Genomic DNA, 26,102 nt, shown 5'->3' on the forward strand with positions numbered 1-26,102 from the left:
TGGTGTAGAGGTTAAGAGCATGGTACTGGGACTCAGACAAGCTGGGTTCTAGTCCCCGCTCATCCATGGAGCCAACTGGGTGACTTTGGGCCAGTCACGGACTCTCAGCCCAACCTACCTCACCAGTTTATTGTTGTGGGGATAAGACTGAGAGCAGAGGGAGGAAAATGATGTAAGCCAGTTTGCATGAAAAAAACAGGATCTGAAGATAATAAATAAGTACATAAAATTAGGACAGATGGCCACCCTAGTGTCCTCAGACTAATTTCCTCAGAGTTAGCAAGAAGCCAGTTTCAGGCCAGATTCTGCCTGCTTCAGAAGAGCCTGACATCAAGTAATACAGATGATTTCAGGAATGTATAGAATGCATCATATTGTAAGAGGGAGTAGCCTTTAACCCAATCTAAACATCTTGCAGCAGTCTTCTGGAGAATGCAGGAAATAGCAGACAAATAACTAGTCCTTTTCCTGCAGGTGCAACTTCAAGGTGAAAGCAAAGCCTTTTATAAGCAAACCCAGTCTAACAAATACTGCTGTGTTTACTCTGAAAATGCTTTGAGGAAACAGTGCTTTCTTCAAAGTAAGCTAGTTCGATAGCTTTAAGTCCACGAACCAGGCCAGGTTTTTGATGGACTGGATACACATACGTGGCAAGTGGATATACATCCATGTTCCCACTGGCAGAAGGGCAGGAGTTAGATATGTATATCTGAGCAGGCCGATCAACAGGTCTCTCCTTGCTGGCTTGTTCAGAGCTGGGATCTTCCAACAAAAAAATATTGGGAGTACTAGGTGCCCAAACCTGAGTCTTTCCCACTGGAAGATTCAGAAATGGCCAGGAGAGCTGTTGTAGAAGAAGGTTCATCTTGAGATACCTGGGCCAGGCAAGGTAGCATTCTGATGCCTCACAGGCAGGTGGGCTCCTTTTCTCACAGTGGCCACCAGTGCTACCACCCTCTGCCGCTTGATCATCCTGTTCCCTGATGGATGCCAACCCACCTCTCTCCCATCCATCTTTTACCTCCTGTTGCTTCTGTCCACCTGCCCCCTTCCCTCGTCCCCTTTTCTGCATGATCCATAGCAATGTTGCCCAGTAGATGACCCCTTAGAGATTTCTCCACCCCATCACCATCAGAGAGACCCTTTTTCTTCTGCTGACATGACTATTACTCCTAAAGAGAGCATTGATCTTTATTTATCTAGTTATTACGTTTATATTCCATCTTTTTTCCTTTCAAGGAACTCAAGGTAACTTACATAACTCTCCTCCTCCGCTCAATCTTATCTTCACAACAACAGCTCTGTGAGGTGCATTGGGCTGAGAGTCTGTGACTGGCCCACAGTCAACCAATGAACTCCATAGCTAAGCGGGGACTAGAACCCAGCTTGCCTGGTTTCCAGTTCCACACTCTTAACCACCCACCATGCTGGCTCCTAGTCTGGTACCTCAGCTTTGACCATTCCACCTTGGATGATCCTGCTAGGAGACCAGACTGGTAAGACTGTCTGGTCTCCCTGTGGCATTGTTCTCAGCTTCCCTGATGCTCTTGAACCCCCTCACCACATCCAAGAGGAAGTCCTGTGCCAGGGAAAGGAAGATGCACCTGTAGGATTTCCTTCCTTAGGTGTGAACACAATTTGACCTTCCTTGGGAACTGGGCACCATGACTTCAGGATATGGGCACCATTGTCTAATTAATTAATTAAGGTATTTCTATACTGTTTGGTTAAGACGATCTCTCATAATGGTTTACAGACTATAAACTGAGGCGTCTCCTCATTAGGCTGCAAAATGTCTTGGATTGGCACTGCAAGCTTCTGTAAATCTCTCCAAAGGGTGGAACCACTGAAAGCAAACTTTTGCTGCTATCATAGTGAAAGGAGGTGATGTGTAAGATACTGAGGGGCAACCCTTGTTCTTCTGTCCTTGTTTTTGGTGTAACCTCATTTAATACCATTCTAAACTTTAGACCTGCAATCAACCTCCAGACATTTTTTTCCCATCTACGCAAGATAATTTAATGGCATATAATGCAGTGAAATGGGATATTTTATAAGTGCTCCTGTTAGGAGAACTGATGGGTTCAAGGACCTTGCGTCCAACTGCCTCTTGATTAACTTGATATTAGCTGATTGCTTTGTGCTTCTTCGAATTTTGATGGCTTCATTTTGCCAAGTGAATTCCCTCCTGCCCTTTCAATACCCCTGCCCTTTTGTTCTCATCAGTAGCAGCTATTGTACCATTCAGTACCTTTTGCCATTTCTTTTGTTCTGCATGCATTGTATGAAACTCTTGTCCAATTGCATTTGTTTGAAATATAAATGTTTATTTAAATTGTCTTTTTCTCAAAGGTCATTCACTAAGGAAGGAAAGAAGGAACCTTTTTGCCTGTATTATCCAGGATACCATATCATATTTCAGAAGAGCGGAATGGATTCTTGGCAAATTCTTGACAAGATTCTTGGCAAATTTAAGATCCATCTCAAAGACACACAGTTGAGGCTACATTTCCAAAAGGGGTGCATTTAGAGGAGTGTTGTTCTTGGTTACTTAAACAAAAAGTTTCTTAAAGTCATTTTATCAGTTTTTATCAGCACAGGTTAAACAGCTCTCTTCTTCCCTTCTTTTTAAAAGCAAGAAGAATCTGCTTTGCAAATTGTAATAAAAAGTGGTGTAGATAAAACTGACATATATGCTTTGCAAACACGGTCATTTAAATAGGTGTAACCTTGACTGCCACTTGATTAATCCTATGTATTTTAATTGCTTGATTGATGCTAGCACAATCCGAACTGGATGGAGGGTATTAGGAAAGGGCAGGTGTTCCCCATCTGTTGACAGACAGGAGCTCCATCCTAGAATCCCAGATTATTCCCAAGGGAAGGGCTATGGGCAAAGATCTACCACCAGATGTGTCCCTACCACTGGTAGGTCCAAAGCTGGGCATTCGGGACATCGGAAGGTCTTTGGATTTGCTGGATTGAGACCCCCACATTGGTCCCTCAAGCTATGCCAGACCAGAGCTGGGGTTATTAATTCTCCTTCCTATTGACTCCTGTACAGAGAGATTCCCAAAAAATGTTGGTCCCCCAGGCTGTAGTCCAAGGTGCTGCAGCAGCAATCAGCCATTTGCATCTCTGCCATTATACAGAGATTCCATACCCTCTTGTTGTTCTTTGGCTTAAATTCCCCATCTATGCAGCCCAGTAGAATAACTAATGGATTGTGGGAAATGGTATATTTGATCACAGGATTGATAGGACAATGTTTTAAAACAATCCATCAAGATGTTTTCATCCATCTAACTGATTAATCAATTGATTAAATGGTGCAGTCCTAGTTCTAGCAATGATCGTTACGGTATGGCAACTTCTGTAAAAGGCACTCCTGAGAAACATCTTCTCCGGTGCCTGCTCCAACAGCAAAGGACTCGTTGTGAAGTTTTCTTGGCAATTTCCTGAAAAACGAGGGGCCCTTCCTTGAACAGCCCCCGCCACTCAGATGTGGTTGTGAATCTTGAAAGGCGTTGAGTTAAATAGCAGGCTGGGCATGTTTAAAGGGGTGGGGGACCCTGCAAGGTATACGTGCCTGTATGTCTGTACATGTCTTTGCCGAATTGGCTCTTGAAATCCAGTCTCTGGATGCTTTCTTAGCTTTGGGGTTGGTCACTGAGTCGTGATGGGATGTTAAAAGAGGGATACATCTCAGTACCCCGCTGCAGTCTCATTGCATGTATCGTGATAAGACTTTCTGTGCCCAGTCTGGCTGCTGCAGCCAGCAACACCCCTTAGATCCTGCCGTGTGGCTGCCTAGACCAGAAAAGATGCATGGCTGGTCTTGACTATGGCTCTCGGGCGCGCCCCATCCACAGAGAACTGCAGATATTGTGGAGGTAGAGGTAATGGGACTCATTTCCCCTGACCCCTGCATGGTCTCTGGCAAAGTCATTTTCTCCAGGCCTTCCTTCTCATTAAATGGCTAGGAACTCAAAAAGTTTCTCAAATGGGGAATTGCGTTTAGAGTGCAACCTGCTAGTTTGCTGTAATAGGACAGGTGGTTTGCTTCCTCTTTCTGAGAATATATGCCTGCTAGTTTCGAAACTGTCAGCTCACATCCCATCTAGGGGGAGAGAAGCTGTTTGCAGCTTTGACTGCCATGTCAAGTTAGACTGGCTGAGGAAGAACACCCCCTCCCCTCCCCTCCCTCTTCCATTTTTGTAGCTTGTTCACTTCCCTGGTCCCTGGAATTGGGATACAATGCAATCTGCAACTCATTTGGAAGAACATCGCTGCATTAAAAGGGTTCCTTGCCTTTGATTTCTTTTTGCTCAGATATTTAGACAGTATTTCTTGATTTTCCTTCTGGGATTTTATCATTGAAACAAGGCTTACCAGTGTCTTATTGATCCCTGTTTTCTGAAATGCTTGGCATAGCCAATTTTGAGTCTGACAGACATTTATAGTTCTGGGCAAGGTTACGGGGGAAAAAATCAAACAGGATTTGAAGAGGCTTTATTATAAATTATTTGACCTATATACACACCAGAGGGTGCTTGTTTGTGAAGATGTAAAACTTACTAGGAACAAACAGCAGAACAGAATCATCATTCTAGTGCAGGCTCTCCCAGATGTTGTTGGACCTCAACTGCCTTCAGGATGATAGGAGCTGTAGTCCAATAACATTACTCACCTCTCCTCCAATAGGCATACAGTTGGCCTTGGATTTGGGGGACAAAGAACCCTCTTCCACCTCTGCTATGGATGCTTGCATGGCCTTGGCTTTGGCATCACAGCCATTTGCATTTCAGGAAGGAGTGCGCTTTCTTCCACTCGTTAGATTCCAGAAAGAGAAATAATAGTTAATTTCACATGAATGCCCCATCCTAAGTCTTACGGTTGCTTCATTACTTAATTACATTTCTACCCCACCTTTTCCCTGCATAGAACCTCAAGGGGACTCACTTAGCTCTCCTCCTCATCTCCATTTCATCCTCCCAACAACCCTTTGAGATAGGTTAGGCTGAGGGTCACTGACTGGCCCAAAGTCACCCAGGGTCCAAGAGAAAGTCTGCGATTGCTCATGGAATGAAGCTCGCTCCACTGGCAACCTTCTTCCGCATCAGGTGCAGCAGTGCAAAGGCTGCTGCAGGTGGCATGGGAAAGGGGTATTGTCTGATCATGCGGGGTGCGGCTCTTGGTGAGTCCCATGCAAGCAGCCTTCTCTTGCAGTAGCTGCAGCAGCTGAAATGGCTGCTCCACTTAGCAGTAGTGAAGGGGATGTTATATGGCCAATGTTATATGCAATTGCAGTCCATCCTGCGTTCTGGGTTTGAGCCTGAAGTTATACCTTATGCAGCAACTGGAGATTTCCAAGGGCTTGGCTTGGTGCAAAACAGTATCAGGGCTGGGCAAATTACAGCTGAGAAGCAAAAAGTAGGAAGGCAGTGCTTAACTTTGCTTGCAATGCTATTCACACTTCTCCCTTCCAATGTCATCTAGCAGTAGCCACTCCATCAGGCTGAACAGCAGAGTGGGGAGACTGGGCTACTGCATCTCCTCTGCTGAGACGCCAGCTGCCTTTGGCTCTCTGCAGCTGTTGCCTAGTGGCAGTCATTCCATCAGGCTGCAGAGCAGACTGAGGGGATATAGAGGGCTGTTCCAGATTCTGCTGGAATATGCTTGCCTCTCAGTTTCTAATTTTACTTCTCTTTTAAACCTGGTGTCTTCCTTAGCTTCATTCCTGTAAAGTCCTGGAAAAATGAGCCTGGTCAACAGAGCTTTCTTGGCTTTGTAAAAAGTGCATATTTCACCACTGCTACCTGTGCTGAGACACCAGCTGCCTTTGGCTCTCCCTAACCATCACTCGGTGGCAGCCATTCCATCAGACTGGGAGCAGATGGAAGGAAGATAAAGAGGTCTATTCCATTGCCTCTGCCGAGAGACCAGCTGCCTCTAGCACTCCCAAACTGGCATGAAGGGCAGCCGTTCCATACCTGAAGTGTTTTCATCCCAGCTGGATATTGTAAGAACTGTAACTCTTGGTGTCTGCCCTGCCACCTCCCAGTGTGTCATAGACAGCATCTTGAGGAAAGATGTTTGCCCAGGTGAGCAGGCAGCGAGGCAGACAGCCCAGACCATGCACTCCAGTGGGCACCACGCCTGCACAGGTGTTTCTCTGCCTGAGTGACAGATGCTGTTCCCACTGCCACTGCTGCTGCAGGCCAGTTGACATCTTGAGAAGGAGTCACTGACGAAAGCATATAGTCTTTTCCTTCATCTCCTGGCTGGGAGCCCTAAGGAAGGCCACTCATGGATCAGCAAAGGCAGAGGCCACCAATTTGCATAGCTATGCATATGATAATGCTGAGGTATCCTTGCAAATTTAGAAATGATCTTGGTAACTGAAGCAGAAATACAGTCCCGTTGCCTGTAATGGTTGCCCCAATGCCTGCAATGGCTTCTTGTGAACCCGCTGCAGCAAAAGGCTCGTTCTGCACACATGACCTGGAAGCTTACCGGATCGGTGCAGTATGTGCCTTGCTGCTCCAAAGGGGGGGGGGGTTCTGGAAGGAGACAAGTGGGAGTGCTGCGGCCCTGGCAAGAGTGTGAACACACACACACACAACACCCACCCCGACGCAGCGTGAGGACAGACCATAATTTGGGCAGCCAGGTGGATGGGGACATGGTGGGGGGAGAGAACCGTGCCTGCACATCTGGCTGGGCCCCTGTTGCACACGCCGTGCTCTGGTGGTGCCCACTGATGCTCGTGGACGTCCTCCATGCTGGGCTTGCCTCTCAGCAAGGGTCAGCGCTAGCAGAAGTCCGATGGGCAAATGGGAACTGTGTCTTGGGAAGGCTCAGCGCATCTGAGTGTATGCCCTGCTCAGTCTGCTGCGGATGTGCAGCGTGGGAGCCCAGCACTGCCTTCTGGTGATACTTTAAAGAGGAAGTGGCCAGGACTAGGGATGTGTGAGGAACCTCTTCCAGAGGTGGGAATGCATTGGCTCCCCTGGGCAGGGGTCCCCGGGTTCTGGCCTGATTTCTCACAGCTGTGAGTCTTTCTGCCCAGTGCACCAAGTGTTCATGTTGGGTATCCAGCAGAAAACAAGCCCATGCAGACACTATGCAAATAGCCTCCCTCTTCCACACACACGACTTGTGGTCTCTGTGCTGCAGATTGTACAGAAGAAGGTTGCTGGTTGCACGACTGGAGTTCCGTGAGTGTTCATGAACTTTTTTGTGGCTTGGCTTACTTCCTAAGTGAGGGCCAAGCATGAGAAGAAGGTCAAAAAACAGAAGAGGGATGGATCCTGGGGAGGATTTTTCCAATCCTAAACAGGGCAGCCCTTCAAGAGAGACTGCCTTCAAAATAGGGAGCAGTCCTCTGTCAAAGAGGACACATGGTCATCCTGCAGTGGTTAGGCAGCTGTTATGAAAGACAAACAGGGCTTGTTTGGAGTTGGTAGACTGCAGCCTTTCTTTGGTTATGTTCACTATCTCCTGCTTGCTGGGTTGGATGTTTTGAGAGAGAGGAAGGAGACTTTTAAAAACAAAAATCTGAAACTTTGTTTAGGCTTTAAAAGTTCATGTTCAAACCCAGCTGTCAAGTGACAGTTTCTGAAAACTGGCAGAAATTCATGAAACTTTTCTGGTCAGGTGTGTCAAAAGCCCATACTTTGGGGAAAGATCCCTGCTCCACTTTGATGCCCCTGGTGTCCTCTGTGTTTGGTACTAGCCAAGAGGTTCCAGCAACTTTTCAGCAGTCCTCTGATTCAAGGTCTTTTCTTCCCATCTGTTTTCCAGCTGTCCTGCAAATTCACCAAACTCCAGCTTTCCCCTCATCTTGTATTTTCACAAAACTTGGTGTCTGCAAGCATGAAATCAGCAGGGTTTTGCTGGCCAACAATACATCATCTTTCAGCCAAGCTAACACTAGATGGGTCTTCAAACAAAGGAAATCTCCTGGCAATCTTTCAAAGAGGCCTGTCCTCTGTAAAAAAGGACACATGGCTACCCTGGCCTTCTCGGAGGGTTCCCCCTTTGCAATTCAGAAAGGAATGCTCCCAGAATTGAGCACACTTCATTGAATGGTTGCACCATCCCTATGGAAAATAAATCAGAGCAAATTCATGGGGATATGAATGGAGTGCATGTGTGCACACGCGGTGTGCGTGATTTGCTTGTTTCTGGTCCAAGCTTCTGCACAATTAACAAAGTGAGGCAGAGCTCACCGTTTGCTCTGGCCACCAGGTTTTGATTGTTATGATGGAGTCACGGTTCCATGGAAAAGTAATTGCGTGGTTGCCATGAGTGGAATGGAAATATGGGAGATAACTCTCTGAACCTGAGCAGGGGATCAGTTCAGAAGTCTGGGCTGAAGATCAGGCACCCCAGTTTGGGCTGTTTCATCTCTTCTCTGGAGCTGTGCACCTGCCTCTGAGAGCAAACGATGGTAGCCACAGACCACATGAGCATTCGGCTTGCTGATGAAGCCACAAGCGAGAAAGCTGGTCATTCCAGAGCAGGGCCGTCTTGCGATTTTGCACCTGGAGGACAGGCATAGCTTTTAAGCAGGCTGAATCAATCACCATCCGAAGAAAATGAAACTCTTTTGTTCCGACAAAGCCTACAGAATCCCAGTGAGCATCTGTGTTGTGGTGAGCTAACAGCTGCAAACAGACAGCTGGTTTGGGTTATTTCCCTTGCAGGATCTCCAGGTTTTGATCCAGATAGAAAGAACACAAGTATTTAGGTCAGCGCTTCTCTCCCCATTAATCCCATCTAAGTCATGGGAAGCACAGAAGGACATCTCATTCCAGTTACAGTCAGTAAAGGCAGCTTTGTGCTGTGGGAAACAGACGTGGTGCAGGGACTGGATGGGCTGGGCTAGATGGAGAAAAGCCTCGGCCTTCCCTGCCCTGTCCTTCTCCAGATATTTTGGACCTCTGCTCTTATCAGACCCAGGCAGCTTGGGAGTGCTAGAAGTTGCAGTCTGAATTGTCTTGCGGGCCGCTGGCTGGGTACGGCTGCCATAGCTGGATAGGATGGCCACTGTGTGATCTCGAGGAGGCCACTGTTTCTCAGCTCAGTCTACCTAACAGGGTTGTTGTGAGACTGATCTGCTTTTTGGATAGAGAGCAGGATGCCAAAGAAAGAAAGCTCAAAACCTGCATGTTCCTCACTGCAGTGAATGGAGTCCATTCAAACCTTCATTTGACAATCACAGGTGTGTCCGTGTGCCCAGTGCTTCCAAGAAATGCAAGGACTGCAGTGTTGCAGGTGGAAGCAAAATGTGAGAACCAGTATGGGCTGGTGGTGTGAGTGTTGGCTTGGAGACCCAGGAGATCCAGGTTCTATTCCCCATTTGGTCATGACGTGTTGAACAGCAAGTCCCATCATTCCCAGCCAGCATGCTGAGTGGAATAATGGGAGTCGCTGTGCAGGACATGGGGAGGACAACCCTTCTGGGAAGGCCGCTGAAGATCTAATGGAAGCGATTCCTTCATTGCCATAGGTCTTTCCCAGAGGGGAAGAGGACATTGTGGGCCCATCTTTTCTCTTTGGTACCCCAGCAAACAGTGACAGCCAGGAACCATCTCATCACAAAGAGAAACCACATGGAAACAACCAATCAGGAGGGAGATGCTAGGTGCGCTGATACATGCCATCCAGCTGACAGCTCCCCAGATGTGGCCCCGTACTGTGTATGTGCTGAATGGAATAAGGATCCACATTAAAGAACTCTCCCCTCAGCTCTCTGGAGCGAACTGGTTACTTACTGAAGAAACTTCACATTCACCCAGGTGAAGGTCACCCATCACCAAGTCTCTGCATAAATGAAAGCACAGCTCCTGCAGGTCTGTAGCTCTTGTCCCACCCGCAATTTTCCACTGCTATCGTTGCAGGAATTTATTATTTAAGTTTGTATAAAAGCATCATGCTCTCTGGTGGCCATTACAATAAATATGTCACTAATAACAATAATGGTTGTGTAGGTGTGTACAAGAGAAGGCCCTTTGGGTAGCCAGGTCCTAAGCTGTTTAGGGCTTTACATGTTAAAACAAGCACTTTGGATCGAGCCTCGGCTACATCTGGTAACCAATGCAGTTCATATAAGATGTGCGCCATATCATGGTGCAAGCTAGCACCATAAACTAATTGTGTGGCCCTATTTGGAACCAGCTAAAGTCTCCGAACTGTCTTCAAAGGCAGCCCCATGTAGGATGCATTATAGTAATCCAACCTGGATGCTACCAGAGCTTGAGCAACTGTGGCCGGGCTCTGTCTATCCAGATAGGGGCAAAGTTGGTTTGGATGCTGCAGCTGGAAGAAGGCACTCCTGGCCACCAAGTTTCCTTGGACTATTTATTTATTTTATGTAGCATATGGCATATATTGCCAGGGAGCCTACAATGTTTTACACACAGTAGATGTTCTGGCGCTTGCCCTTGCTAGTCTGTTACTGCACTGGTGCAGCATTGGTGAGGGGGCAAATTAGCTGAGCACCAGTTGACCAGTGACGTTCTCATGGAAGGCAGTCCACCTGGGACTTTTCTCCACCTAGCGCATCCAGGCAGATCCGGCGCCAGTGCTTGCTTTCATCGCCAGCAGAGTCAGCAGGTTTCCCACTGAGGAATGGTGGTACCTCTTTTTCTACTCACCAGTGTTATGCTTTCACACTGCTGGGGAGGCAGGAGCTAGGGGTGGACGATGGGAGATCACTGTGTCTTGCGAAGCTGGGCTCGAACCGCTGGCGTGCCCACCATTTCAGATCGACAGTCCAGCACCGTTAAGCCATGGTGCTACTGTGTCCCCTGCAGCTGGGCCTCTGATGATAGCTCTGGATCTAGGAGCAACCCAAGTGTGGACCCTGTCCTTTAGGGAGAGTGCAACCCTGTCCAGGACAGGGGAATTTAGAGGAAGATTGAGAAGAAACCTATCTTCTATGTCGAGGTGACAATTCCTCCATCCCCGTCCCAGCTAAGAGATGTCCTAATTCAAATACATATTTTCCCTTGCACATTCTCTGGGATCTTTAAAAGATACAATTCTCTGATGCATCAGAACTGCTTCTACTGTCGGCCATCATATTTGAAAGTCTCTTTTTAGAAAGGCATATTATCTCATGCAGACACCCCTTTGTTCTTTTGCTGACCCCAAGACCCTAGAGCTCAAATAACTCCTCATTTCTTTGGAACATTTCTTTGTGAGGTTGAATGTGAACCCTCCAAAGCTGAAGGTTTATTTTCTCGAGCTATTTACATAACAGCTCTGCAACCTCTTCTCCCTGCTGTCCATAGTCCATGAAAAATTCAAATGGCTCTGTTGGGATCTTTCTTCCAAAGCAGATTTTTAAAAACCATGCTTCAAAGTTACCCAGCATATCACATGCCACCATCTCTATTTATGAGAGGCAATTCATATCTCATAAGCATGTTTATCAGAGACGTGTGCTTTCCCCCTCATTTATCACTGTGTAATAAAGGGAACGATGACCATTGCAGCTCTTAAATTCACGGAGGAGAGGCTCAGAGAGAGTAAGGGTGCAATTGCCCTGTGGGAACAATGGTCCAAGGAGCTGGGACAACACTGGCTACTCTCCGCTGCCCAACCTCATACCCTGCATTTTATCTAGATGGCCATTTCCAGCCATCTGCCTTTAGGGCCAGCAAGGAGGAGGAAAAGAGACTGGAAATGACTCCACAGCCCCAGAATTTCCCCCTCCCTGCCTCTGGCATAACTCTGAGGTCCGAGGTTGCAAACTGGGGGCAGGCACCTGCCGTGGTTCTCTTCACACTGGTTGTGGGGATGCTGTATGGAAGGACAACCTTCAAAGTCCCAGCTTGGAAGTTTCAGGAGCTTGGATTTGGAACCCCAAAGGGGCCTTGGAATTGGGACTCATCCTATATCCTCCCAGTTGATGTCAGGTGGCCATTGGATTGCACCCTAGACATAACCAAGAATTCTGCAAGGCATCAAAGCGTGGGGTGGAACTATGGCACTGATGCTTACTTTGAGAATAGAATTAGAGAGGTGTAGGGCAAACCCTTCTGTTCCTCCGCAAGATGTTTGCTTGTGTACATGGAAGGGACCCGTGACAACAGCAAAGCGCACACTCATCAAGTTCTCTGAATTCTACCGCAAAGCTCGGTCCAGCTTGTGTCTGATTCGGAATGTAAGCTTTGCTCTTTTTTGCACAAAAGATCACATGTGCTTTCCTAATGATATACATCTATTGTGCACATTTTTTCTTAAGCGTGTTTGTGCACATTTTTCAAATGTATGCATTGACTTTCCCACAAGTCTCACTGAACACTTGCAAACATATGGACTTTAACTGGAGAATGCACCTGTGTCCATGAGTCATTCTGGGAGGTGCAGAGTAGGTAAATTCTGATTTAAGATGCCTGAAAATGAGTTTCTCACACATCTTTGATCCAATTCTTCTGGTGCTCCTAACCAGTTTCACCATTTTTCTGCCTCATATTATTACTATTATTATTGCACTGAATTTATATCCACCTTTTTCCCCTGTGAGGAACCCAAGGGGGCTTACTTAGCTGCATGTTATCATCCTAACAACAACCTTGTGAGGTAGGCTAGGTCAAGAGTGAGCCTAAAGACACCCAGCGGGCTGCATTGCCCAGTGGGGACTAGAGCATGACTCTCCCAAGACCCCAGCCCAATGTTCTAATCCTGTACCGCACCTTCATGTTGTGACAGTCGTGGGAATTTAGACACCTCACTTACTGAGAGAGGCATTGTGCAAAGGACCATGATCAAAAAGTGGAAACAGACGTCTAGTCCCACTTTTCCTTAGCATGACCCCTTTTCTCATTTGTAATAGGGATGTGTGAGGAAGGGGTTTTGGGGGTGGGAATCTGCAGGATCCCCTGGACTTGGCTCCCTGGAATAACCCCACTGTCTTGCAGCCGTGAAGCTGGGTGTGTGCAGGGCACCCAGCAAGAAGTGAGGCTGCACAAATATCACACAAGCAGTGCGTGGCCTTTGTTCGTGCAGCAAGTGCTTTGGAAGGAAGTGGCCAGTGGCACAGCTGGGGTCCCACGTGCGTTCGTGCCTTTCCTGTTGGCTTGGCTTGCTTCCTAAGTGAGGGCTGAACGTAAGAAGAAGCCCTATGAACAGAAAAGGACCATGTTCTGCACAGCATCATTACAATCCTAATTTGTAAGTAAATGTACTTAAGAGTTGAACTTCTGTTTTAACTTCTTCCTGATGACAGCAGTCAGGGATGGTGCCGGGTTGAAAGGTACCTTGCAAGACACCCTCAGTGTCCCATGGTAAGACAGTTCTTCAAGGGGAGCAGAGCGGAGTGCCTTGTGATGGAGATGGGCAACAGCACGGCTGCTTGCCTCCTGTCTCCTCAGCTCAGCTCCGTGCAAGGATGTTTCCTACCTGGGCGATGGTGGGCACTTGTGCATTGCCCAAGAAAGTCAGCCAAAAACAAAACGAAACAAAACAAAAAAGGACCAGCAAGGAAATCAATTTGCATAGCAGTTGTGTAAGTTAATTTATGTGTGGAGATGCAAATCTTGACACAATAACTGTAATTTACATATAAATGTGAGGCATCCCACAGTGCTGTTGGAGACTGAAAAGGTGACCTTCTTTAGGCCTCTGTTCAGCTGGGAGCTGTCCATGGGCAACATCAAGGCTCCCCCCCCACAACACACACACAAATTTGGCTCTTTGACTGTAAAGCAGGCATCAAGCAGAGCACACTTTGAAACAGAGATGTGTCCTCTGCCAGCTCTCGAGACAGAAAACGGTTCACTGTGAAGCTGGAGACAGGGCCAGCCTCGCCTGGTCCCCAGTTCAGAGGAGCGTAGAACCATAGAAGAGTAGGATTGGAGGGATCATGGAGGCCTCCAGGTCCAGCCCCTGCTGGAGCTGGACTCCAATTCACAGCACCCCACTCTTTAAAGAGAAGCACCTGTGCCCCATCCGGCTCAGCGAGTCACACGGCAAATCCTGCCAGTGTAAAGCTCAGCGTTCTGCCACTTACAAAAAGGCTCATCACTTGCAGATTGATCTGATAATAATTGCTCTATTAACTAACAAGAAATAAACAACAAAAATAGCAAGCAGACTATTATAGCAAGTCAGCCACCCCCTCTCTTCCTAACCTACTTCACAGGGTAGTTGTTGTGAGGATAAACATGGAGCTATGTAAGATACTCTGGCATCCTCACAAGAAGAAAAAAGGCTGGGTGCAAATGCAAATGCAAATGCAAATGCAACAAATAAATAAATAAATAAATAAATAAATAAATAAATAAATAAATGTGGAGAAGGGACTTAAAATAGCTAGATTGGTAGGATTTTGCTCCAAGCTGAGTCTCAACAAATCCTATTTGTCTTTCAAAATCTGGGAAGAACTACTGATAAACTTTAATCAGGCTGGCTGACAAGGTGGTGAAATCCTGCACAATAGTTTAGAAGTTATGAAGGTTTTGCTTTGCCAAAAATGGGGGGAGGTTATGTTGGGCATGCTCAGTTTGGTCTGAAGCCAGGAAGCTGCCAGGATGCTGCTGTATTTTGGAGGTCTGCCTGCCAGTGTTCTGATGGTGGGGAGAGTGTGGTGGAAACATTTAACTGGGGCAGTGGTGAGGCAGTGCTGAATGGTGAAGAATTAGTGACTGGTGGATCCGGATGAAAGGGGGCAGGGGGAGAGGGAAGCCATGCTGGAATCCCGTGCAGGCCTACTCAGAAGTAGGCTGTTCTCAGACTACAGGAATAGAGCAATTCAAGTCTATAGATCTACTCAGTTAATGATTTGTTTGTACTTTGCTTTTTAGTTGATGTTTCTGCTCTTTTCTGAACACTATAATAAGAAGCTGCTTCTTTTAAAAACCAGGGAAAATCAGAGAAGAGGAAGCAGCAGCAAAAACAGAAAGTGCTGCCACTTGAACAGCAGCATCAAGGTGATCTTAAGCTAGTTCTGGCACCTTGAAGTCAGAAACAGGAAGCCGAGCCTGATACCTTCACAGATTTGTCCCTTGACCGCCAATTAAGTTGTGCAATGTCGGAATCTGTGCTTTCGTGCCAAAGTTGTGCCAAATATGGGGAGGAGGTAATCATGCAGATTAATGTTGCAGTGGAAAGCTATGTAATATTGATCTATATATGTATTGTTATTAACCATCTACCTGCATCTTGGAAATTAAAGCCAGGTCACTGCAAATGGATCCTCCATGTTCTTTTGACAACTGAAAGGTGAATATGACAACATTTAATCACACAGTAGTTTAAGGACTCATTTCTTTGTTTATTATATGTTTACACCACCCATCAGCTCAAAGGCTCCCTGTTTGGTTCACAGAATCAAAATGCAATAGTAAATATAAAACAATCATTATAAAATAAAGCCCTAAATGGCTTGGGACCAGGATACCTAAAGGAACGCCTTTTTCCCTATATGCCCTCCCGCCTCCTAAGATCGGCAGCAGAGGCCCTCCTCTGGGAACCCTCTTTGAAAGAGATAAGGAGGCAGAGTACCTGGAGGAGGGCCTTCTCTGGGGTGGCACCCTGACTATGGAATGCGCTCCCTAGAGAGGTCTGCCTGGCGCCGTCATTATATGCTTTTCGGCGCCAGGTCGAGACCTTTTTATTTAACCAATATTTTAAAGTTAAGTCATTTTAATGGCATATTTATTTATTTAATTCATTTTAGCCATGCTATTTTATACTCAGTTGTGGTGTAGCCAATTTATTAGTTTGTTTAGGATTGGTGGGGTTTTAATGTTTGTAAGGCACCCAGAGAGCCCTCTGGGCTATTGGGGTGGTATGCAAACACAACAAATAAATAAAAATCACGATAGAAATACAAAAATACAATATTATAGCCACTGCGAGTCAATCAATCTTAGAGGTACGGTGAAAATATAATAGGAATGGGAATAAAAATCTAACTATTACAATAGTGGGGGGATAAAAAGGTTTTCACATGGTGCCAAAAAAAGAACATAAAGTGGGCACCAGGCACCCCTCTTTGGGGAGCTAATTCCACAGATGGTGTGCCAAAACTGAGAAGGCCCTTCCCCCAGTAGCCAGCCTCCTTGCTTCCTTTGGAGGGGGCTCTTTGAGAAGGATCTTCGCTGATGATCTTAGAGTTCAGGTAGGTACATTTAGAATGAGGAGTTCCTTCAGACTTAACAGTTCCAATTTCTGAATGGGTGGTCTTGAGGTATAATCTACCAATTACTAACTATCTGCCTATTTGGTCTTCCTTTGTTGATGTCCATGTCTAGTTATGCCTTAGAACATTGCTTTATGTATAATACATGTAGGGATGCATAACACATATACATCTATCCAAACAGATCAATTCAAATTTCATGTAAGAAAACTGCAATCTTATCCTTTTTAATTTTTATGAGGTTTTCTGCTTTGATTTGTTCTGAGTAATTGAAATTAACAAAGACTATATATATAAAAGCAAAACAAATTTTGCTTGGTCACAATGTAACCTTAGGAAATTGCTTAGATTGGGAACAAATTTGCAAATGCTTGCTTGCATTCAGAGCTTGGATGGTGGCATGACTGCATGCTTTCTGGGCAAAAATGAAATTCTCAAATAATCCTATTGGTGCTGGACCTCTTATGGAATTGTAGAATAATAGAGCTGGAAGGGGCCAGAAGGACACTGGGTCCCAACCCCCTGCTCAGTGCAGGGCTCCAAGTTAAGCCATCCTTCTCAGGTGGCTGTCCAGCTGCAACCTGGATGCCTCCAGAGTGAGAGAGTTCACAACCTCCTTAGATCATTAGTTCCATTCTTGTACTGCTCTAACAGTACATTTTTTCCCTGATATCTAGCTGGAACCTGGCTTCCTGTTCCTTGATCCTGTTAAGCCCTCTTAATTCAAACCCATTCCTTCCCCATCAAATAAAAACAGGGATAGTATTTGTACAGCTCCGCTCCAGTTCGCCAAAAGGTCAATGGATGGCTCCAGGACCTGCCTTCCTCAAGAGGACTGGCAACCTGAAATGATGAAGGAGTTTGATGTGGAGGAAGCTTCAGTTCAATATGCAGAGATGCCCTGTCTTGGTGCTTCTTTGCTAATGATATTGATGCTACCAGCAAGACGCATGCAATTTCGCAGAGTGTTTGTGAGCAAAGACATATGGCTTAATTAGCGACTTGGTAGTACCTGAGAAATGCACTGCCAAATCTTTTGAGGAACTAATTGGAACAGTTTCAGATCATCGCAGCTCGACTCCACTGGAGCTTGCATGGTGCTCGAAATGGAACAGCTTTTTCTTACAACCACCTGGAATGCCTGTGGTGGTTGCTCATGCCGATTTGCACCACCTATTGCAGCATGGTGTTTTGGGAGATCTTTTCACTGCTTCCAGATGAGGATTTATTGTGGAATGGCCATGGCTCATTCACTTACATTTTATGGGAAATCCACACACTTTTACCATCCAATTGCAAACCTCCTGTGTTTTTCCTGTGTTGCTTTCACATTTTTCCTTATCTGAGAAAGTCCTACATTTGAGGGAAGGATGGAAAAGTAGATGTTCTTAGTGATACTTTCCTCCCCACCCCCAAAAGATACATATTCGCCACCTACTGGATGGCGAACTTAGAATCCACACACATTCAATATAATGCTAGTGGTGAATACTATCTTTATCATCTGTTAATCTTTTAAAATTCATATTTAAAGAATGCTAAAGAACTTTCTTCCCTCTCCCCTACACTCATCCTGTGCTTGTGTGTGTGTGTGTTTGTGAGTGTGCAGATATTGGGTGGAATGTATATGCAGTCCTGGAGCCTTAGAAAGAATATTGGAGCTAGCAATGTGGCCATGATAGAGTTTACTTGGAAATGATAGAAATAAAAGAGAATTCTGCCCTCAGACTGTTCTTCATAGGTTCGCTTCATTTTCCTAGTCTCTATGTGTCCTTCAGTAGCTATAAGTTTATTTTCAAGGTGGCAAAATGGACCATCTGATGGCCAAATGCAGCCAAGATGCACATATTTCTCAAGCTCTGCTGTAGCTGCCACATAACACAGGCACTGCGTGGAATATATGTTCAGATATATGTTCACAAATATACATGTTCTTGATGAAGCATGGAGAATGTGGACATTGCACACATTAATTGTTTGACTCACATTAGCTCCCGCACTCACATTTACAAGCCGGGCACATGGTGGCCTTCATGGGAGAAGAGGCTATCCATGGCTACTAGCCTTGCCGGCTATGTGCCGCTGCCCTTATCAGACGGGCACGGCTGCCTTCCCTTGTTACTGCGGAGCTGGGGCAGGTGGAACCCCCATGTCCGTCCTGCTTGTGCAGTTCCGCTGTGTGAATGGAGCTCTGGGCTGGATAGGCCATGGGACCGACCCAGGGTGACTTTTCTTATGTTCGTACATAGATGCCATCTTTGGAAGGGATATTTGGAGAACTTCACTAAGTATTTCTACACTATCCAATAACCACTAAAGTTGGGGAGCCTCAAATTCAGTGGTGGTGAAATGAAACCTTGCTCAAACACCACAGATGTATCCTGCAGAGTACTAAAAGGGTTAACTTAGCTTATTGCAAGCTGGATTGTAACCTCTTGCTGCTGTGCAGTTCATGGGTTACACTTTCAGTGCAAACAACCTAAATTTGGCCCCTTTAGCAGAATGTAGTCCTACAGAGTGCTTTGCTGCCAAATTTCTTTTAACCCCCACCTATTATTAATTATTTTTTTCAGAGGAGTGGGGTGGGGGGCAGAATAGTCCCAAACTCCCACAGTCTCCCACTTTGACTTCTCTACAGAGAGAGGCAAATCAAATATTTTATCCAGAGACCAGAAGCCTGGATTTTCTGGTTTACTGCATGAAAAAAGCAAATGGCAGTGAATATGATGATCTGGCCTGCAATTTATTTCTCTGGCCAGCTCTCTTTGGCAGAAACATGCAATTTCCTCAAGCAGTTCAGGTTTATAGCAAGTGAATTTGGGGACACCTTTTACCATGGCAGTAAAGACGAGTGGAGATGCTCCTCCAAGGACAATTGTGTCCAGCGCTGCCCGTCATAACTTATTTGGCCTGTCGCAGAGGCAGTAACCAACCCCTCTCAGTGCCAAATCCTTCAGTGCTAGAGGGGCTGCTGCCATTGAGCTGAAGCCCAAGAAGGTCCTTTGGTGGGGACAATCCTTTTTCATGCTCCTCTACCCCAAATGCATCCAGCACTGCTCAACAGGAAACCTGTCTCAGTCCCGCTTGCTGTATATATTATTACCCTCTCCAAGTCCTTCGAGAAACCTCAACACAGCATTTTGATAACCAACCACAACCTTCCAGTCATTGAAATAAGGGACTTTCACCACCACTCCGTGAAATGTTCTGCTCTCTTGTCTGCAGTGCAAAAAGCAGCATTTTCAGCTCATCCATTTCCCAAACAACAAACTGAAGTTTTCTATTCTTGCTGATGTGGAAAGGGGACAGAAATAGGTGTCTCCCCCCCCCCCCCCCGACATCTCCAATTATTTTAGCCTTTGCACTTTGCAGAACTGGACCCTTTTTCAAACTGTTTATTTCCTTCTTTCTCTCTTTTTCCTCTCCTTTCTCCTTCTTGTATCATTTTGCCATGCTCTCTCCTCCCTTTCTGTGAGTCTTTTTCTTCGTATTTTTCAAAAAGTTAAAAAGGAAAGACAAGAAAACCCACCGTTAGCACTGGGGATGGGAAGGCTGCCCCCCTCCTCCATGCACAGGGAAGGAAATACATCCAGTTCTGGGCACCACAGTTTAAGAAAGATGCAGACAAGCTGGAAAGAGGAGGCTGGAAACAAAACTCTGTGAGGAGAGATGGAAAGAGGAGTATGTTTAGCCTCAAGAAGAGAAGATTGAAGGGAAAATATGACAACACTTTTCAAATACTTGAAAGGCTGTCACACAGAGGTGGGCCAGACTCTCTTCTTAATTATCCCAGAGAGCAGGACATGGAATAACACGCTCAGGTTGCAGGAAGCCAGGTTCCGGCAAGATATCAGGAAAAGATTCCTGACTGTGAGAGCAGTACAGCAATGGAACCAGGGAGGTCGTGGGCTCTCCCACACTGGAGGCGTTCAAGATGCAGCAGCTGGACAGCCATCTGAGAGGGTTTAACTTGGAGACCTGCGGTGAGCAGGGGGTTGGAGCTGATGTCCCTCTGGTCCCTTCCACCTCCACCATTCTATGATTCTCAGGAGGGAGGGGGCATCCCCTTGAAATTGTCTGGCTCTTTCACTGCAGTCTCCAAGAAAGGAGACTCAGCCGCTCCTAGAAGGCTGGTGGGCTATATTCAGCTTTCTGGGTCACACATTTTGCAGGACAGAACCAAGTACGGGAAAACTTCCCAAGAATTTCCAAGAAATATTAAATCAGGCTTTTCCTTACATGCAATGAGGTGTCTCGTCTCCCCTGAGGCATTGCCATGTAAGGTTCTGAGCCTGCCATATGACTTCTTTGGGAAAGAGATGACTAGTTTATCCCACTGAGCTTGCCAGCAGCTGTTTCTTCCTCCAGCTGGCCAAAGCAGGGCTAAAGAACCTTCAGTGTGCTTCTCAAGTCCACCATTTTCTGAGGAACATGAATGGAATGAAGGTGTGGCACTCATGCCCTCTCTGTGAGCATCCCAGAAGCATCTGGGTGGCCACTATGGGAGAAGAGTGCTAAGTAAGAGAAACAGAAGAGCCATGCTGGTACGTCTTATGTCCCTGTGTTCTCAAGCGTATGACCACCAAGCTCAGTGCAGACTGCTAGCCCACCCAGATCCACTCCCATCAGCTGCACCTGGATGTGAGCACCAAGGAGACCACAGTGCAAAGACTGATGAGTTCTACTTGGGTCCAGTTTAGATGATGCAGAGAGCTTGAAGAATACACACAACAGTCGCGTAGGGTGCAACCCTACAGAGATGCCCGTGATCCTAAACTTGAATAGCAGACAACCCATGCAGGGTGGAAAGTGCACAAGAAGGAAGGTCACTCCGCGCTCCATCACTCCGCAGAGCACTTGGATGGCCCATTGTGGCCTTCTAAGTTTGGTAGTTGAGGCACGGAGGCTGAGATAGGTCAAGATGTGTCCCACTTGGCCACATTGGTTTCCTCTCCTCTCCCCTTCAAAATCGGCAACAGAAGCCCTCCTCCGAGAACCCTCTGTGAAAGACGTTAGGAGTACCTGGAGGAGGGCCTTCTCTGTGGTGGTGCCCCGACTATGGAACGCACTCCCCACAGAGGTCCGCCTGGCGCCCTCATTATATGTTTTTTGGCACCAGGCACTAGGTCAAAACCGTTTTATTCAATCAATATTTTAATAGGTTTTAATATTGAATTTTATTCTTGTGTTTTTAATTTCCAGCCAGTGTGGATGGTCAATTTATTTATGTTGTAAGCCGTCCAGAGATGCAAGTAATTGGACGGCATACAAATTTTATAAATATAAAAATCAATAAGTGCCCTTATTCAAGGTCGCTTTCATGAGCTGTCACAGTTCTTTCCATGCCGGCTGCAAGGGTGGAGAAGCAGGGTCCAAGTACAGGTTCTAGATTCCCCCAACCATCGTCCTGAGCACTAGTTTGACAGATCAGAGGAAGCAGATGCCAACAGGGCTAGCGGGACAAGAAAAGAAACTCAGTCTGAGCAAAAAGTTCTTCGGAGAAGATCTTCCTTCATTCTAGCGGCATCCTTCAGAATGTCGCACCTTCCCCAGAGTCTCCCAAAAATAAAATCATAGAGGGTTGATAGTGGGTAGATCTTATCTTGAATGGAGAAGCGCTATTTCCCTGAAAGGCATAAAGATGGCATGTGGAGGGACAGCATTTTGTCCAGCTCCAGAAAGGAAGGAAAGGAATCCCGCGGATCTTACGTGGATCTTTCTCTGTTAGCCAAACGGCTTTAGGGGCAGTGCTCATCCCTGTTTCTAAGGCCATGAGCCAGCACAGTCTGAAGATGTTCCCACGGTCATGTGGTCAGCATGACATCACAGGGTGTTGTTTCCTCCCCACTAAAGTGGTACCTATTGACCTACTTGCATTACATGCTTCCGAATTGCTAGGTTAGCAAGAGCCAGAGACAGGGCAGTGGGAATTCACTCCCATCACGCGGCTTCGAACTGTTGATCTTTCATCAGCCCAGCGGCTCGGCGGTTTAACCTGCTGTGCCACTGTGTCCCCATCCCAGCTCCAAGGAAGAGGCAAAACCATTGCTCCCACCAAATCTTTCCTCCAAATTCCTAGAAAAACTCTTGCCCCATGAAAGAGGATTCCATTTTTCTGCCTCTTTCTCAGGGCATTTTATTTTGCATTTATTTTTGTGATGTTTTTCACTTCACCTAAACACAGCGAAGCAGTCGAAAGGGTTTCTTCTTTCTATTACGCATCTGCAGCCATCCAAGCTGCCAACATTTCTGCATCCAAAATGGCCATAGAAGAGGAATCCACATAATAGGATCTTCCATGCTTGAAATATAATAGGATGCTTCCATGCTCCCGAGCCACCTCATAAATCAGCAAAGCACAGGAATCAGGAACCTGACCCATGAGAATTTATCCAAATGTTTCTTCTCCCTTGAATGGCTTTTCAAAAGCTAAGTCTTTTTGATCAAATCCATTCATTTAATGTATTACATTCCCATCCCAACGTTTTCTTCTTGAATGGAACCCAAGGCAGCTTACATGGTTATGCTCCACCCCATTTTATCCCCAAACAACCCTGTGAGGTAGGACAGGCTAAGAAACATAGAAACAGGGGGAGTCAGAAGGGGCTTCCTGGGCATCTAGTCTGACCTCTGCCTCCAGCTTGCTCTGCTCATGACATGACTACCATGTGCATGCCCAGCCTATCCTTGAACACCCACACTGATGGGGTCTCAACCACCTCCTGTGGAAGCCCATTCCATACCCCTGGGGTCCTAACTGTCAGAAAGTACTTCCTGGCATCCAAATTGAACCCTGGTTCCCTGAGCTTGGCTCCATTGGAACATAGTCAAGTCGAGTGAAGCAGTGGGAGTGGAGAAAGAACAAAGAAACCTGTAACTGACTGTGATCAATTAATTATAAGTACCACTGCATTCGGACCAGCCAACATATCCTGCCGTTTTCTACAGGGGAAAACAGGTCTCTACCCCCCTCCCTCCCTCATGCACCTAGAGTCAAAGACTGACCCAAAAGACACCCCGTGAACTTCATGACCAAGTGGGGACTGGAACCCAGGACTCCCAAGTCCCAGTCCAATATTCCAAGCACCACACAACGCTGACCACTGAATAAAAGTGGCTGAAAAAAATGGGACCCATTTCTGACACAGCGCTAGAGTGGCTGTTACTTTTTCTGAGTTTGTCTAATGTCCCAAATTCTACCATGGTCTCTTTTTCCAACTTCAGCCATATCAGGGGCCATGGGAAATTGTTTCTGCCCATTTCTGCCTGTGCAACATCTTATATGCCCCCTTTTAACGCTCTGTATTCCCTCTTTTGTTATGCTTGGCTACTGATCTCAGGGCATATTAATACCATCTGTTGACTGGTTTTCACACAGGGTATTTTAAAAAACTCCCTTTCTTTTACTTCCAGCCAACTCCTTTAATAAGGGAGGAGAGGAAAATACTATTTCACTACTGTGGGAGGGGAGGAGAATTAAGCCAATGTGCTGTTCCCAGAAATACATCTTACAGCTGAGTGAGTGATGACTACACTCACCATCTGCAAACACCCGATGCCCAAAAGCCACTGCTTGCCTTTGCTAATTGGAATGACGAAATTTAACCAAAGCCCTCCAGTAACCACCCAAGGGTTCATCTGTGGTGCTGGTGGGTGGTGCAGGCCAAAATATTTGGAGGGCTGTGAGACACCCATTCCTGATCTATATCAACATGCCTTGCATTTCCAACAGTGGCTCTATGATAGACTGCCCCTGTACATAGAAGCTCAGTTTAGCTAATCTGACATTGGTCAGACCTGTCCTGCCTGAATAAGAGCTGATGGTGGAAACTGCAGAGTGGCAGTTGGGGGAAATATCAGGCAAAGCTTTCCAAATTTGGAAGCTGCTCCAACAGGAGAACCAGTGCTTTTTTTGTCATAGAACGCACTGGAATGGAGTTCCGGCACCTTTTTTCGACAGAGTTTCCAAGTTTTAAAAGTAACTTTTGAAAATTTGATGTTTGGTCCAAGTGGATTTGAATCACCCTGTCGAGCGTAGCAGGTTGGCGGCAAAATCATTAAAACGGTGCATGCGGGCTGCTTGTGTGTCGAATCCCATGCATGCGTGCTTCATCCACACTGGTTGTGATAGCACTGCTCAGCTTGTGGCGCTGCTCAGCTTGTGATTAGTTGTGTGGTCATACGCTGAGTGCTTACCGCGGGCGGCGACTGTTACGTTTCGTTACACAACTGATGTGTGTGGGTGTGTGTGCAATGATTGACTATGTGTGAAAGGTAAATAATTTCATGAGTTCTGGCACCTTTTTTCTTACAAAAAAAAAGCACTGAGGGGAACAGTTGGCTTCGGGAGGTGGTGGGCATCACTTTGCTGGGTGAATGCAAGCAAGAGGGGGACATACGCCCCGCAGAAGTCCTACAGCTGAAAGATGGCCGCGCTGTGCTAGGGGTTGGACTAGTCAACCTCCAAGGTGCTTTTCAAGTTTACAATTGGTCTAAAACTTTCCTCAGCCATCCAAGTGAATGGTCATCCCCACACCCTGTGGCCACACTTTCCACTCTTTAAATATCCAGGGTGAATGAACACTTTGCTTTGTCTGTTCTGAACAAGGCCGCATGAAATGACCTCTGGAAATTCCCCGCCCTCTTTAAGCATGGAGAGAATGGAGGAGCCAGTCTGCCACATTTCTCCAGGGGAATAAGGGGATTCTGGTGGGGCTGGAGGTTCCCCTTGAGCAGCGGTGGGACACACTGTCTCTTCTCCTCCCTCTCCAAAGGTTTTTCATTTCGTCTCTGTAGGTGACAAGTGCAGCACCGGCTCTGGCAGTCTAGTGGCCACCTCCCACAATGCCCTGGGCCTAGCAGCATTCTGGGACATCGCAAAGGGAATTAGCAGCTGCTGTTCCCTCACTCCCCAAACATTAGGGAATAACTAGGGAAAACTCTGCAAAGTGGCCTTCTTTTTCTATGCTGGTAAGGACAAGGAAAATGCCCCCTTTTCTCAGAAAGAATGGTTTATTTTGGGTATTTGCCAGTACTTTTTATCAGCTGGCATCTCCCCTTTGCCCCCTCCCTTTTGGGGAGGCACAATGCAATGCCCTCTCTTCCAGATGCACATAAGAGTCTGAACTCAGAGGCTTCAGGGCATCTGGTGTGCAGAGTGAGGCACAGAGGTGGCCCTCTCCACTATGGCCCCCAGATGAAGCCCAGAAGAGGTGGGTGAAAGGAGACTAGGGCTGATAGGCAACAGCATAATCAGGCAATTCCGTCCTCCTTTCCTGCCTGCCTCCCACATCCTTTTTTCTCCTCTTGCATCCTCAGGCAGGCAGCAGGCACAATGCACTCCATACCAGCGGCGAGTGAAGCAGGGCAGGAGCCGCACCTTCAGCACCCCAGCTCCAAGTCTGCAGAGCATCCAACCTGCAGCTCCCAAAAAATTCTGCAGTCCCCAGACAATGCTGGGAGATGGCACACTTGGTATTCCTGACTTACTGTGCATGTTCCTCTTTCTGCTGTTTGCATTCTGTAAATGTCATTTTGAAATAACATTACACGATAAAGAAAAGGAAAACAGAAGCTTGGCTCCTGCCGTGACTAATGGAGACACAACCCTCCCAGGAAATATTGGAGGATTTTGCTTACCCAAGATCAGATATGGGGAATGCTTCCCTCTCTCTGCAAATAGGTCGGGGCTGTTTGAGCACACAGGTCTTACTAGTTTGGTTCCTTGCATCCCAGTTTCTTATGTCTGGCTTTACTGGGTAAGACTGTGCAGACTGGGCTCACGAATGCCAAAAGGCTTCCAAAAACAGGATCTGCATAACCAGGCAATGGAGGGCTGTTTCTTTTTAACTTGATGAAGTATGGAGGACCTATTCATTCCCTGTGCCCATGAGGCTAGGCAAGCAAAACATCAAAGGGCTGGAGGCAAGCGCACAGCATAATC

The sequence above is a fragment of the Varanus komodoensis genome, unplaced genomic scaffold (assembly GCF_004798865.1).
Source record: "Varanus komodoensis strain SLA01 unplaced genomic scaffold, ASM479886v1 scaffold66, whole genome shotgun sequence".
In the NCBI taxonomy this organism is placed as follows: domain Eukaryota; kingdom Metazoa; phylum Chordata; class Lepidosauria; order Squamata; family Varanidae; genus Varanus; species Varanus komodoensis.